General features: G+C 40.2%; 1 protein-coding gene across 2 annotated transcripts in view; it reads left to right on the top strand.

Annotated features, from left to right (window-relative positions):
- Positions 1–286: 286 nt before the first annotated feature.
- Positions 287–17,193, top strand: part of LOC125770954 (poly(rC)-binding protein 3) — a 129,368-nt gene continuing 112,461 nt past the window's right edge. Inside the window, exon 1 of one of the 2 annotated variants that reach the window (XM_049441081.1) lies at positions 287–484. The gene's annotated coding sequence lies outside the window, so the exon portion shown is untranslated. Of the gene's footprint in view, positions 485–550; positions 786–17,193 lie in introns of those variants that run through there. The other variant, XM_049441075.1, reaches the window with a different exon arrangement.

Here is a 17,193-nt window from a genome sequence, read left to right as displayed (position 1 = left end):
AACGCTATGCCATGTGGCTGAAGTAATAACAACAGCTACAAAAAACGACACGAAAGAGAGAGAGAGAAGCGAAAACAGACCGGTAGAAGAGTGGAAACGGTTAGATGGAGGCGCATGGAGGCGCCCAGTACTTTACACGACACGAGCTGCTGCTGAGTGACTGGAACGGGGTTTGGAACCGGGGAGGGGGAAGGGGGGAGGTGGGGAGAAACGTACCACACAGGACTCACCGATGCTGGATGCTGGGAAGTTAGTCCATACTGGTTGAGATGAGTATTTCCTTCTCGGTACCGAACGCTTCAGTCTTCTGTGCAGTTCTGACCCGTACGGCCGCGCGCGCTGAACGCTTTTGATCAATTTTCTTATTCCGCCAAAAACCAACAAAACCACAACAGTTTCACAGTTACAATTCCCATTTACATCGTCCTCTTGGAAACCCGAACCTACCATCGCCATCCGCCGTGCATTGGCACCGTCTTCGATAGTGAGAATAAGCAAACGCGAAATTACGGTTTACGGTTAATATTCGCAGCATTGTCGATGGTACACGGCACGATCATACAAACGTCTCGTCCTCAAACCCGGTCTTTGTTACGGAATCACAGAATTGGCAAGTTTTGCTAGTTCGTGCTACGCAGCTAGTGTTACTTATCCTTCCCCCAAAAAAACGGCGCAATTCTATCACGTGATAAAACAAAATCGCATATAATTGTGGTGTAAACGGTTTTGCATATTCTCAGCTTATCAAAAAAAAATATCACCAGTGTTTGCAAAATTCATCTACGGTAAATATAGTTTTGAAACAATTATTTGTTTTGGTGTTAGAAAAAAAAAGCGATAGTGATGTGAATTTTCTAATTTTCACGCAATTATTTAAAACATTTTTAAAACTAGAAATGGTATAGAAATTTTAACTTTTAACCCTTATCAATACAATTTTTAACACGCATAAACAAAAGCCCTAAATTTGATTGTACAAAAAAAGGCTTCAATAAATGCTAACTTTAAGAAAACCTCCCCACGTGCACAGATCTGGTAAATTACAGTTTTCCAATTATCCACAACGACACTGAAACCGTTCGCTTACATTCCATGTAATAAACATTGAAACGTGTGCAATCATCTAAAACGCAATAACACCTCACAAAACTTCAGATCCAACCCTTTTGTCAATCGTTTATCGTCACGTTCGGTCTCGGCGAAACGGTCAATTTAAACGAAAGGTGTGAAATCATTCGGCGGTGTTCGATTATGTGTGAAACAATGCTCACTAATACGGATTATGTTCAACATTAAACAAAAGTTGTAAGATTACTACACGGTATTAAGGTTAAGGAAAGTTCCGTTGAAAAAACGTGCGATCTTAATGAATAGTTCATTGCGATCGAGAAATCTTCAACTCAAAGTGCTTCAAACGATCCTTGTGACTGCGTAGATGTTTGTGTTAAAATGTTTGTTTTGAAAAAAAACCCCAAAGTAAAGTGTGGAAAAAATACATAAAAAACACAAGAAAACTAGAAGATACAAAATTGAAAAATTGATAATGTGTGCCTGTGAGAACTGTTCCATTAATTTGTGTTTAGATTGACGACCGAAAATCATTAAAATCACCGTCATTACATTGTTACAAACGAATTGGGTCTCTATAATAGAGGTAAGTCTTGCTAAAGCTATTTTTCTCCCATTACAAAAAAAAGTATAACTCGCTAAAGATGAAGACCTTTTTCTGCTAAGAAAACTCAAAATATAATTGGATGATAGAAATTAATCGTACCGATTTATACACCATTTTTAATGTCCTAAAAATGGACGAAAAATAGACAATAATTTAGTAAAACTCACTCTGTTCTGCTATCACTAATTAAGGGTTTAATTATACTTTGACTCTCGCTTTTTGCTACGATAAGGATCATCATTTTTACGATCGTTTTTTCATAATTAAGAAAAATGAACACAACTAATGAGACTATTAGCCTAGAAAGGTTGTAATAATTCTTACGAAAGCATCTATGCAAAATTTGTGATCCACGAAAAGAAAAAGCCATAAATTTACAGCTTCGCCCAAACTAACATTAGCAACAACACAGCGGCGAGCCTCAGACAGGCTTTGATGAACGTGCTCAAAGTCGAACTGATTTCCCATTTCCCCATTCGCGTGGCATCTCCGTTAGTGCAGCCATGCTTAAATATCGCTCCGATGGTAATCAAATCGACGGCGAAACGAACCATTGCACGTTCTCGTGCCGCAAAAAAGGGATATTCTAGCGCGCGGGCTCGCAATCGGAGAAAACAAATTTTCTTTCCCTTAATCCGTGATATTTATAGATTTATTATTATTTTCGCTCCTCATCCATTGGTCGGATGGGTTTGTTTTGCACCTTTGCCAGTTTTGCTTCCATGTTACTCGATGGAATGAGCCGGGGGAAGGGGGGAGGGTTTTCCCGTTTCCGTCCGTTACGTTTCCGTCCAGCCGTAACAAACACCGTAAGATGAAGGCTCACCGCTCAAAGATGGCGGTGCGCACTGTTGCGGCAAGTAGCAATCAGTGCGAAGCTGGCGAGTTTTGCTCTTTTTTTTTTTGCTTTTCAAGTCACATACACACACTGCACATTTGTGTGATCCTAGTTCCGGAGGGGGGCTGCTTTATGGTGCTTTCATCCACCCCCTCCTCCCGCTTTTTCCACCCACCCCAAACAGCAATACAAATGCTTTGCGGTCCCGGTTGGCTTTTCCTTGCTAACCTTCGGGAAGACTCGAACGGCGCAATGGAGCGTTCTGGTTTCGATCCGTTCTGATTATGGTTCCGAACGGTGATGGTACGGATGGTTAACGCAACCACCGGCGGATTTGCACCGGCAAAAAAAAGGTGTTTCATGGTCGAGATGAAAAAGCAAAAAAAAAAAGCGCACTTTACTATAGTTGGGGCTCGACGTTCGATGTAAACGCGGCGAAGCACGGGAATGTGTGCGAGATGGAATTGATCGAAGCGGAAATGGAATGCTCTAGCCTGTGAAACGACTTTCTAAGTTTGCTTTCTTGCGCTAGGTTTGTCCATAAAACAACCATTCCTTCCTCTCCTCACGGCAAACACCCCATTTCAATGTTCGCTTCCCCAAAGGCGTTCTCCGGGAAATAAGAAGGCAGAACAGGTAAGCGCAAGTTTTGTGTTTGAGTTCAAGACTATCTGCCTTTTACCTTTTCTTTACCATTGAAAAGGAACGGTATTGGAACGGCTCGAAAGGCACACAACACAAATTTAAGATTTGAAAGATGAAAAGGAGCACTCTGCTACGGCCCCGAAGTACACAAATTTCCCATCCACAAATATTTTCACCATCCCAAAAAGCCGAGCTTTTGCCGTTTGAGGTCTTGCCAGTAGGATATATTGCCCGGGACGCCAACGTTCTGCCTTTCCTTGCTCCACACTATTGGTCCATTATATTACATCACTTCATTGGCACGAAGCGGAGGAGAAATTCTACTCGCCAAAGGGAACAGTCGGGTAAACATCTAAGCCATAAAATAGATACGCGCCTCATGCCTCAAAGCTTAACAGTCAGGAACGAAACGCAGCGTAAAGGTGACCGAAGCTAGACAGGCTTTAAGCATCTCAAACTCAAGCAAATCTTACCGAAATGAAACACTCACGGAAACGGGCACAAAATGGAGCAACAAGCAAAAAAAAACACATCGTAAGCTCTTTGATGATTTCGAGTTTGGATTTTTTCCTCTTCCCGTCTCAAACTTTTGTCCTGTTTTTCTTTGTCTCAGTCTTATTCGCGCTTTGAAGAAATTCAGTATAAACACTTGGACGAAAAATGGCAAAACAAAAAAATTGTTCCGCTGTTCCAGGTTCTCCTTTTTCAAAACGACGTCCATTTTTCTTCACCATCGTCACCCGAACTGTAAATCAATATTTTGCAATAAACCCATCAAACGTACCGTCGCGTTACCTGAACTTTGTTGATGGATTTACACTGGAGTGCACATTTCCTGTATCACAGGTCGTTCGTTTACATTCAAGCACTGTGCTGGGAGTGCTGGGACGAAAATGGCGCTTCACCTTTCTCATTCTTGCCACACTTCGTTGCGCCTGGCCAAGCACAAAGCACAAATTGATGGATTTTCGTACCGAAATTACTTAAACCATATTCTGGCCAACATAAAGGCCAGCTAAATTTAAACCTCCCTGCTTCTCTTTTGTCTACCCGATTATTCCCGTAAATGATTAATCCCTTTTGGCGTTAGACTAGTATTGATTGAATGGTCCTGCTTTTTATCCTAATACGTAGAAGCAGCTTTTTGAGGCAGCATTCTAGACAGATCGTACTTTTTTTTTGTTTGGCTTCCATGCTTTGTTGTTGAGTAATTAGCACCGGCAAATTCCGGCAGAAATTAACCCAACCAAAGACTTTATTGGATGGGGGCACCCCTACTCAACCATCCAGCGGAAGCTCTTTTGTCTTATTTGCATGCTCAAGTAACAAGGAAACCGGAGTATTGATAGGAAAACTGACAAAATATAGGTTTCGGTGAACCATTTCGGTTCGACGATACTTTCGGTGGAAAGATTCTCTCCCCTTCTCAGCCACGTTAAATTAGACATCAATGGTTCTTCAGCAAAATGTTCCAATAAGGCTCAGGTTTCGTTAGAACGGTTGTACCAGCAACGCACCTCAGGAAAATTTTTGGAAATTTCTCCTGCTCTAACATATTACGATTACGTACCTGTCAGTCAGTTGGCTGACGTTCGCCGAACAAAAAGGTAGCTCAAATTACGCCTAGAAGTGTTTCAGTATTGCAGCGGCTCGAGTACTTTTTTATGTTCGATGTAAAGCATAAAATGTGGCTGCTTTTGAACAATTCAAGCAATGTGGCTTTGAAATTTGGCTGTATTGTTATTAGAGAATATTCTACCTTGGACTATTTTAATTAACATACTCATGTTTTATTGGCATCTTTTTGGTTTTTCTGTGATGTGTGGTGCTTTGTTTTTAATAAAATATATTGATTGTTGATGACAGAGAGACAGAGAATATTCTGTGACTATAGAACTCAACTGAAAATAGAATCAGATGGAAAGGTAAGTTGAAGAAATAGATGTAAAAAACATATTCTAACAAGCGTTATAGATTAAACCAGTAATTGAAAACCAATTGAAAAAACGTGTTTATTTTTGCTTCGAGTTCTGGTTGATTGTGGTGCAGAGATCATTCACAAAGTGATTTTTTTTTGTATGTTTATGCCCAATTATAAATAAATAAATAAATAAATATGCCCACTTTTTGTCTGACCACTCGACAACAGTCACTCATCACAGGGGAAAAATCAACATCTAAAGATGAACATCGATAGCAAAGTGATCTATTCGTTCCTCCCGGATATTTGATACAATCGGCCAGACAGTGAAAATATATCTGGAAAAGATGGACGTTGTTATGTGGTCGAAGCCAATGAGCAGTAGGCGACTTCCTGATGATTTTTGGGTGAAAAATGTGTTAAGAATAACGTTTAAGAAAAAGTCGTCAATCCTTCCTAAAGTTCTCAAATGCGTCGAAAAGAGAGGATAAAATCCCAATCATTTCGAGGTGAAACCGAAGTCTAATTGAGCATTAATTTCTCAAAAATATTTAAACAAATTCTAGAATATTTTTTTTGGGTGGCCTTTGCAAAGATTCTTGTCAGCTGGAATGAACGATTTTTTCTACAAAACTTATGAAACGTTAGATTGAAAAAAAAAATGAATGCCTTTAATTAACTTAATTAATGTATCTTTCATCGCCAATTGAAATTAGTTCATTTTTTATGAATATATTCTTACAACATATACTTTTTAAGTGATTTCATACAAAATTTAAATAAATTAACAAAGTTTTTACCTTGTACACATTATATACCCATGCAAATAAATATATAAACATTTCTTTCAAATACACAAAACAATCAAGTAAAGAAAAACATTTTCCATAACATACAAAGTGCTGGAAAAAACTAACAAATATGTGCACATACAAAAAAAAAAATTTTAACAAAGCAAGTACCACTGCTCGATAACGAACGGGCTCGTAACAGCCATCCATCGCATTCGTATCATATTTTATCTTTCTCACCATCACCATATATTGCACCAAAGTCATGAATACAAAAGTACCGACCTACCCAACCTCCCGTTTTTGCCGAAACAACACAGGTCGTGCGAATATTCAATTTCATCAAAGCATCAATTTGAATAAAATGGTTCCACCGCCGAAGAGTAGCGGATACACAGCGGGTGGCAGAGAAATATTTATTATTTCGAATTATAGTGTAAATTGTAACCAAATTTGCTCCTTCGATCCTTCCATACCATGACGATGTGTATCAGGATCGGGAACGTTAGCCCCAAACCCCGGGGCCGAAAGGATTCTACACCGTGCGAGGCTGTAAAACTGACAAACACAAGGAAACAACAATAACCAACCAACCAACTCTGTCTGTGATCTCTGACTTCATGCTGACACCAGCGTGCCTACCCACCCGCTGCGTAATCTACTCTCAAAGGATCCTTTTCTTTCGAACGTTTTACAAAAAGGAAAAAAAAGGAACCAGGTGGAACCCGAAGACACCCGTTGGTGGTTCCCGGCTGATGGAAAAGCCAACGGTTGCTTCTCTGGCTGGTGGAAGCTGAAACACTTTGTCGACCGAATGCTACCGAGGGGCCACAAGAATCAAGTCATCCGGACAAACCTCGGCAGCTGAAAGAAAGCAGATCCACTGCCTGGTGTCTCGGTATCGGTAGCTGCCTACTTCCTTTCCATTTCCACTTCCCTTCGTTGGGGCCGCACCGCCTTCAGGTCACCCAACGGCGAATGGGGAACCTCTGCGGGGCATTAAATATTCAGTATGCGTAAATATACTTTTTTAACGAAAAATATGGTCGGTGAAAAACGAAGGTTTTTCCCACCCGTCCCCGGAGCACCTAAGGGCACAGCGTAGTGAATGGCGGTAGCGAAAGGTTGGTTGGTTTTTAGGAAAAGTGATGCTGGGCTCTCGCCTTTTTATTTCTACATAACGTCCTATAGTAGACGCAACCTTGTGTCGATTTCTGAAAGGATATATGCCGGGTAGAAAAAAAGGATACAAGGGAACAATGAGAGAATGGTATACACACACACACACAAACGAGAGAGGAAAAAAACTCGTGTTGTATCAAACACTCGACCACCCTAGCGCTGTTGGGTTGGAAAACATAATCCCGTAAGCGATCTTTGGACAAATAATTACTGTAACAACAATGTTTTGTTAACAAAACTTTTATTTGCACTCTTTCTAATTTGCTTTTGTGTGTCTAAGCATCATGAAATAAATTTAATGTACAATAATTTTAACCTTTTTTCCTTTATAACTCGAATCAAAATGTGGTAAACAGTTGAACAATTATTAAATTTTTCTTTATAAAAAAAGCATTTACTTTAACCACCCAAAAACTCACAATACTATTCCGGACTGCCATCGCTACAACAAAGTAGCGGCAAACAAATTTATGCACAACCACTAGCAATGATGCTCAAGCATCTCGTGGGAATAACCCAAAACAAACACACAATCTCACACCACTTTACAATGCGGATATTGTCGTGTGTAAGTAAAGCCTTGGAAAAATAATAACTTTTTCTACGGATAATTTGTTAGCTGATTGAATGTTACCCTGCTGAATTTTTCATCAGCCCCCAAAATGGTCGGGTAATCAGAGATGGGAATGACTTATTGAAACGTACTTTTAGTTTTTAGAGGCATCGCGCAACGAGGAGGGAAAGGTGAAAGATTTCGGTGGTGTTTCGTTGTATTCTTTTTTTGTTTTGCCTTCTCCCAAACCCGGCTTGGTTCGTTTCATTTTAACGTCAATTTTGATGTTTGCTAAAAGCCGTAGCAATATAATTCTTCACCATCCTTAGCAGCAAGACAAACAGCAAACAAGCATTAGGCACAAATTTTCCCCCTTTACCAAACAAAATCTCCTACGCAAGCACTTGTTGGGGGATTTAGACCGTTTTTGGTTTTGTTTTTTTTTTATGCACACGCTCACACGTGGTCAGTGCGTCAGTGCTTGATGATGGTTTTATTTTTAATTTTTTTATATATAAAACCTACAGCAAATGTGTCATTCGTTTTTGCAGGTACTGGTGGGAAATTTTCTCCGAAATGCTACACTCGGGATTATTTGAAGTTGAAAGTACTTTCCCTCGTTAGCTTTGCAAATTAAACATTTTTCTCTTGATGCCGATTTTGTCTTTTTAAGACTCGACTAGCCCATGTAAACAAACTGTCAAAAATGCTTTACTTCGCCAAATAAGTCTTAGGAAAGCGTATCCTTTTTCTGTTCTCGAATTAAATGTTTATCCATTAAATTTATCACCTAGGAGAAATATTTTGTTTGCTCATCCGTTTTGTTTTTTTGTATTCAAGAAATTTTATTTAAAATCCATCATAACGTAGCAAGTCCCAAATAATGATGACTTCCACAATATCACATATTATGGTGATAGATTGTTTGAGTTGAACGCATGACAAGCCGCAACGTCGTTCTGATTCCCAGTTTGTTTGTCGATCAAAACCTTCCCTCAAAAAAAAACACAAGAAAATCCTTGTTAAGACATGATTTTTATTTACGCTGAACCATCAAAAGCTTAGTAAGTGATAAGAAAATCCGAACGCAACCGAAACGAAGATATATTAACACAACAAAATACTTGACATTTTCATGTGGGCTGCACGAAAGCAGTTGAATGGAATGAAGGAAGGAAAATAAAAATACAAATACATGAAAACAACATAGGCACATCTGTGCTGGTTGCTGACATTCCATCAAAGTGTTTCGCTGCTTCAAAAAAAAAAATACACGTAAAAACCAAAAGAACGGTAGAGCGTTCAATTTGTTTCATTTCGAGGAACAACCTAAGCGGTACACGAGCGGTAGCGTTTACAGAAAAAAAAGAAATATCAAAAGTTTCCTTCCCTTGCCTGCTGCACACTTGCCTGCCCAAGGGTACGGTCCCTTTGCAATGACACCTTCTGCGCAGGATGAGGCTACCGGTCGTCGCGCAATAAACATGATGGAAAAGAATCTGCCCAGTGCCATAAACACCGCACCGTACGATGCGGCACTTTACGAAAAGTTAATTGAGTGAATTTGTCCCCTGATGTCAAGCGAGCAGCATATTTACCGAGTGGATTGTATATTTTTCATTGAATTTTGCATCCCGGTGCTGCGCGATGTAATTTGCCTTCCATTCAAATGAGCGGGACCAAAACGGGGAAAAAATGATATTATGAAAAAAAAATCTAGATTCCACTGTGCCGGGAAGATTGACATCCATCCTCCGCATGGGGCTTGGTTGTGGTGAGCTTTTTTTAAAAATATTTTCATTAAGCTGTCACACCGCACCATGCTTTACATGCTCGTATCTCGCATCTCGGGTATTTATTTTCAATGGACACGGTGCCAAAAACAGGTGCAGATTGATGTACATTGACAGTTATCGTTTGGCTTTAGCATGAGCTTGCAGCGGTTAAATTTAACGTATACTTAAAGAAGAGAATGTTTTACCACAACCCTTAAGATAAGTTATTAAAAAGGAAAAAAAATTCTTTCGTGAATAATAACATTCCAAAGATTACAAATACTATTGCTATCCAAACATTACAATAATTACAACAAAAAAACCAAAACAATATGCCTAACTTAAAACATAGCACGAAGCATAAATCAATAAAAAAAATTAATTATTGCATGGAGACGCATGGTGTTTTGTTCAACATACATGATCGACCACGCAGTATTAATTATGGAGACGCATGGTGGTTTGTAAAATTCTTCTAATTGAAAACCATAAACAATTTATTCACATCATAAAACTATTATCTATTATTTCTCGGTATTTTAGATACAGTTTCTGTATGCATTTTAATATAAATATGATTTATGTTCAATATTTTCCCAAATTATTAATAATGAGCGCAAAATATTGATATCATATTGAAACCACCATAAATTATTTTTCTTTTCAAATGACTGCAAATTTAATTCAATAGTAGTTTAATTTAAGTGAATTTATTAGTTAATCAAAAACGAAATTTATGTTGGTTTGTCATTCTCATAGTTGAATAACCTTTAAAAAAAACATCTCAACTAGCAGAAAGTAATGATTTTGCCAAAACGAACCTAATGTATCGCCTTATTCACCCAAGAGAAATTGGGCTGTGAATATTTAATGACATTGAATGTTGCACTAAGTAGCTGGGCGAGACACTCACAACCGAATGGGATGAAACCGTTTCCAGCTACGTACGCACGGTACAGCAAGTGCTGCAAAACCATTTAGCAAGAAACGTCAACCACCGGTGGCAACACGGTGTAATTGTACATCCTGCTCATTTGGTAACTGATTAGCTTTGTCCACCGTTGCGAGCGTTAAATAGATCTGCTCTGTGCGGTCCACGAATGACTCAATTTACCTCCGGGCACGATTTAATGATGAAGTAGTCAATGTAGCGACAGTGAATTAATTGCATGTACTTACCGGTCAACACTGACCGGCCACACACATACACACTCTCTCTAACTCTGGCCAATCCAGCATAGGTGGGTCTTACGAAACGTCCCCAAGTAGCCGGGAAATATGATATGATTCTAATTAATTACTATCCTTCATGGCTGCTGCTTACGAAACATTCCCGCATCATCGGGCACGGGAAACCCGTTTGTGCCGTGCAGTTTGATTGGCACAGTGCAGGCACACATGAAACTGATAATCAACATTGAAAAATTCAATTGGTGTAATCTCACCGAGCTGCTTCTCTAATCAGCTGCGTATGCGAAAAACAAGGGGAACAAGGGTTTAAGCCTGCTGCCATATCTACGCTATGCTACCAACTACCATGACGTCTGTGTTAGGCCGGCCGTACGGGAAAGGTACTAAAAGAGACACCATCCCTGGTAGAAGCCGCCACAAAGCTCCGAAAGCTGTTCAAGTTCGCCACTCTCGACCGGGCGCTTAGTCACGCTCTTATGATAAAGCGTAATCGGATGGACAAAAACCGCACGGTCCTCGTTTCCTCTTCGGCGCACTAACCACTACCACAGTGCTATCCTGCCTAGATAGAGCAGGGTTTTGTCCTTCGACTAAGCTTTAACTCCATCGCTACTATGGCGCCGCATTGCATGATGTGCGGCTGCCTGTACCGGCGTAGATACAGCTGAAAATTTCCACCTCACTGAGCGTAATCCGTACGCTCGTCTATCCAGTGCAATGCATGCACCGACCAAAAACTACCATCCAAGATGCAGGACGTGCTGCAGTGCCTCTGCAGCCGGCGGTTCCCTTAAAACGGTCGAGCATAAGCAATCGTCATTACCGACATTATCGTCATTACTGTTTCGAGCTTGAGCGCTCGCCTATTTATACATAATCGTTATTATGCCATAAAATAATATTATTTTACTCCACTTGACACCAGCGGTGCGGTTGCTTGCGGTTCTTCTTGGATCTTCATCGTTCTTCTTTTCGTTTCTGTCATTTCATATCACTAGCGTTCTTAACGCGCATGAAACAAGGATTTCTTCTTACGCTTTCGTGGATGTTTGATATGCGTCCCGAAACACTGCTAGACTTACTGTTCTACCCTGGTGCCTTAAGAAAACACCACTTACCTGTCTTAACATGCAACCATGACGTGGGATGGAAGGGGGGGGGGCATATGGTGCATACTTTCCCTTTTTGCCTCGGTAACATGAAAGCAACATTCCTTTTCGGATGAGCTGAAATTGAAACGCCAACCACTTGGGCACTTTCTCATCGTTATGCTTGAGCGTGTCGGGGGGAAAGATTGTTTGATTACACGCAGCACCTGGATGAACGGTAGAGCGTATCTAAATCCGGGGAAAAAAGTATGATACGGCGCACTTGAGGTGTTAAACATAACTTATCTAGGGGAGGGATCTTTTCCTACTCTTACGATGAAGAAGGAAGTGAAAAATATTCCTTCATCCTGTAACTACGGTTGAAGCCCTTATTTTACTCTCTAAGTTTTTGTTGAATGTTTATATTGTTTAACCCCTCTACACGACAGGGCTGGGAGTGAAATCCCATCCGACCAAACTCCCCTTTCGCAGAACTGACTTTTCTACCTCAAGTAAATAAAATCAAGGAAATCTAGTAATGGCAGACCAAAACCTTTTGAGATTGTAGTAGTGCCACAAAAGAAGAATATTATTATTATAATTATTTAAAACTGACTTACACCTTATTCAACATATTACAATTAATACTAGTTTGTTCTACCGATTCATTCTAGTAAATTTTTGTTTTTTAAACTTAAAAGGCAAATTACTAATTAAGTTAAATAAATAAATGTTTTACACATGCCGTTCAGTATTCACTATTGGTGTTTGGGAGTGTGTTTCTATTCCTAACCACAAACTCTGGGGCATTGAAATGTATGTTCTTGTTCTTAATCAGGTACGCCTATTTCATTAACTAACAACTTACCAATACATGTTGCACCAGCTTGAGCTGCTGGTCGTCTATGGCAAAGCGGTTTTAGGCTTAACAAGGAGCAGCGGTCATGATAGCTGCGGTGCATTACACGGATTGATCCATACCACATTCAGTATTGCTATCTTTGTAAATCTACGTTCGATCGATTCAATCCTATTGGCCCAAAATTCGCTGTAAGACGTCCTGGATCGAATGGAGCAACACCATTGTTATTCAAACATTATACATTTTGGCTTCAGCAATGTTGGCATCCACAACTTGCAAACTTTGCTTAACAGTTTTGTTGAACAAGTTGAACGCCATCTTTGATACAATTCAATAACTTGCTGAGGGAGACAATTGCTGATGCCTGAAGAAAACAACATACACTATAACGCTATAGCATTTTTGCATTAAATAAAATTTTAGCCAAATAATATCATTAGAGGATATGTCTAGAAATACATAACATTTCGATATAAGAATTTGGTGGTTTATACAGTCATGGGCAACTCTAAAAAACCATTCAGAAAATTGTGCTTCAATTTGTATTTGAATAACTTTTGTGATACGATACTAAGTCTGAAAACATTCAGAAAATTGTACTTCAATTTATATTTCAATAACTTTTGTGATGCGATACTAAGTAAGCAAATGTGAAAATAAATACCTGCTCCACCTAACTGTTGATTATGATTCACAAACTTCAGGAACCGTCCAAATTAGGTACTTCCCTATTAACTGTTTCATTATTACTGGATGGATGAAAACAGCAAACTACTCAATTTAGCTGTTTGTTCGAATTTTGTAATCTTCCCCCAAAAGATGAGGTTCTCGCACTTGGTACCCTTTACGAGGGAGAATCTTAAAAGCTTAACTATGCGTATGTTTGCTTCCAATCATGCCTCACTTCCCGCTTAACCCAACAACCTCTCACTCCTGGTAAAAGTACAGGATGACCATTTTATAAGAAAATGGCTCTCCTTACCTGCTACCACAGGCAGCAAATACTCGGTGAACCTTTACAGTTTCTAGTTTTTAAACCTACGTCGAGTACCGGCTTTTGCACCGTAGCGGAGACTTAACGAACAACTTTCCTACATGATTGTTTAATCCGTTGCCACGAACGAGTTTTCGGTGTTCTTCGGCTTGGCACTTGGTGTTCTCGTCTGCATTAAGCCTCGCCAACAAAACGAGCAATGTCAGCAAACTTTATGCAAGTGAACTTTCACTCGTGCTTGATGGGCTATCTGGGGCCCATCGACATGGATGGTCTGCAGCAGTGCGGACGGTATGTTCTGTTCGCAATTGAATGTTAATTAAGTTGTTAAATGTATGCGTGCTTAATGGAGATTTCACGTACCCATTACGTGGCATTAGGAAGTGTCTATCCTGTGCGCTGTGGACAGTGCCTCGGCGCTAGCTTACCAGCGATCCATTATTAAGCCATCATATTATCCTAATAACATATCGCGGGTAAATGCGCCTTACAGCAAGTCAATGGCAGTCGGCCAAATGTAATAGATCGATGATGCTCCCCCGGACACTGCAAATGAGGATGATGATGATGGATTGCGTGGCATGAGCTTTCTATTCTACTCTCTAACTAACCTTTTTTTCTCTGCCCTATCTCACTTCATACCTTTTCAAAAAAAGGTGCCAAGCGGATTGTAGCATATCCAATGAAGCGAAAGATTGTAAGCTCGCCGATTTTTTTGTTTTGTTTTTACCCCATCAGCCAGAAGTTGCGAGAGTTTCATTTAGCTGATGCAAACATTGATCCAACTCGCGTCGCATCATCCGGTGTCCCAACCAGGATGTGATACTCATACCAACGCGGACCAACACTATCCCATGTCCGCAACCGAACAAACGCAATATCCTTCGCAGCTCTGGTCTGTAGTTGTGAGTTTTTATTTTTCTGTGTGTCAGCAGTGATGAGATTCCTCCTCACGCTGTGCCTATGCCACGATTAGTGCGCACCCGGCTGTCAACAGGAGAGGTTGACAAGGACTTGTACCAACACGAAACACGCTAGAAGCGGAGACTTGCTCGGGCGAGTGTTCGAGTGCCAAGAGATGTTGCATTGCGACGCTTAAAAAAAAGAAAAAAAGAAGAACTGACAACACTAAAAAAAAGAAGGAAAAACAGACGAACAAAACAAACGAACATAAAACTAGAACGAAAGTTGACAAGGAGATATTTTAATTCCAACGCTTAGAACGCCAAACGCCCTTCCCACACACCCATCCCTCTGTTTTGCTGCCTTACCTTTACACGGTGCGGCGTGTGTCCATGGGGACATTTTCATTTCGTATCAGCACTCGTCTAAAAATCGCCCGCCAGTCACAACACTTCCCTTTTTGGGTGCAACCGCACACTGACGAGCTCGTTCTCGGGCGCGCTTCTCATCGTCTACTCAACAACTGCGGCTTTATGGATGCGGCAAGCAGTTGGTAGTAGCAGCAGCAGCAGCAACAGTGCCGGCGGCCATCATCATCAACAACATCATCAACAAGGGCAATATGTCAGCATGCAAGTGCCATATATGAGTGTATAGAGGCCTGGGCGCGCGTATGCTTCGTGCTTGTGTTTGCACAGTCTTTCACTATCCCGCACGATTGAGTACAGAGGGGTGGTGAGGGGGGAGGGGAGGGGGGGGTGGTACCAGTAAAGGTGGACGTAACGCCGGACCATGCTCCAGTTGATGATGGAGAGCATCATAGGGAAATGGAAATCGGAAAATCGGTTTGCTACGAATCTAAACCGACAAAACAGACTCCTGCTCCTGGTGCTGGACAAAATGTCCACCGCAAGCGAACAAGGATGCAAAAGAGAGCACGACATACAATATGCCCGTGTGTGTGTGTGTGGAGTTCAGATGAAAGAAAGAGCACAAAATGGGTATGGGAGCTTACCGTAGCCAGCGACTTTGTACTTCGGAGCTGCTTTCGGTGTGCATTCAGGCGTTGTTTGGTTTTGGTAAATATGTTCCCCACCCCGTGTGCCGTGACGACCTGAAATCCCCTCACACTCCATACCGAAACGGCTGCCAGGGGTTTTTGCCGCTTGCTTGCACACTGTACTGGTACAGTGTTAGCCGGCGTTTTAGAGCTGCGAGTGTGTGTGCTTCGAGGATGAGCCGACGGGTGCCATGATCCACCGGTGTGGCTTGGCCCTGGCTGCGCTCTGGCAATTGTGGTACATATTTATCAAACGCGCAGCTCGTCAGTCGTCAGGTCGTCTTCACTCTAACCTAAAGCACCCACCAGCTAGGTACCGGCAGCCATTGTAATGAATGCATTTATCCAAGCGACAGGGAAACGGTGGTAAACGGGCCGGGTCAACGGGGAGGAGGGTTTTTATTTTTCTACCATCTATTTGACGTTTTCCCGTTTGCTTGCACTCTTCAGCCCATGTACACCCCGGCCGGTGTGTAAAGGTAAGCTTTATATTGCTCTTGCTACAGGGTGCCGTAAGGTTTGCTTTTTTTTGTTGTGTGTGACTTCCACATATGAACATGATTATCGCACGGACCATTGGGGACAGTGCCGAGGTTTGTTTATTAATAGTAGTATACCACTCCAATTAAAAATGCATTCCCATCTGTATGGCGCTGTATGTCTGGGTGTGTGTGTCTTGTGAGCTTTTTTTACAAACGTGTTTACGGTTTTCAAATATGCTCTATTTACGCAACTGCACATTTGTACATTTTGGAAAACAAAAATTGTACATTATTTTATAATAATTTAAAAAATTCTTTACTAGAGTTTTCAATAAACAGTTATTAAAATAAATTTGAATTTATTTAAAAAAAAAGTTGAAAAGTTTGAGTAAAAATATTATCTCCAAAGTGAATCAAAACTTTGGAGGAAGTTTAAAAGAATTTGGGCACTTACAAAAGTAAATATTTATTATTCGTCATTTTAAAATTCATTTAAAAAACACGCGCATAGCTTCAAAGACATTTTGAATAGTGCAAATATGCAAATAATATGACAACAAAACAAATTAAAGAAAATAAAAAATGCAAATGGATTAAAAAATATTTAAAAGGATCTCAGCAGAACAGAAAACTTAGAAAACATTCGTATTAAAAGGGAGTAAAAACTGGTAGGCTTTAAATTTGAGACGTTTTTGGAAGGATTTTTGAGTGAATGAGGAAGTTTAAGGAAAAGTCTCAGCTATCGTAGCTTAGCGACACATATAAACAATACCAAAATATAAATTAGATTTAGTAGACATATACATTTCATGTAATAAATAAAAGAAAACTTTTTATCGAAATGTAGAAAATTTATACACACAAAAATCTTAAAGCTATTAAATGATATTTTTTTAATACATGTGCTTAAAAGTACAAAAAAAATCTCACTCGTACTATTTCTTTTATTCTGAAAAGACAAAGGTAATTTTCCTATAATCTTTAATCTACAGTACAAGTAAAAATTTATTCTTGTTAACAATCATTCCCATTGGTAGCAAGTTTTTTATTGCTTTTTCCAATTAGGGTGTTTATCACCCCCTGCATCAAGCTATGTAAAATATTAATTTAAAATTCACCCTTTTTTTAACCTCGACTACTAGCGTTACTAGGCCAACACTGATCGACTAACCCAACTACCTAAATGAACCACAAGGCCAATAGCAAACAGCGTTAGTGCCTGGTCACATCATG

Source organism: Anopheles funestus, chromosome 3RL, assembly GCF_943734845.2.
Source record: "Anopheles funestus chromosome 3RL, idAnoFuneDA-416_04, whole genome shotgun sequence".
Classification (NCBI taxonomy): domain Eukaryota; kingdom Metazoa; phylum Arthropoda; class Insecta; order Diptera; family Culicidae; genus Anopheles; species Anopheles funestus.
This window is presented reverse-complemented; position numbering and strand designations above follow the sequence as displayed.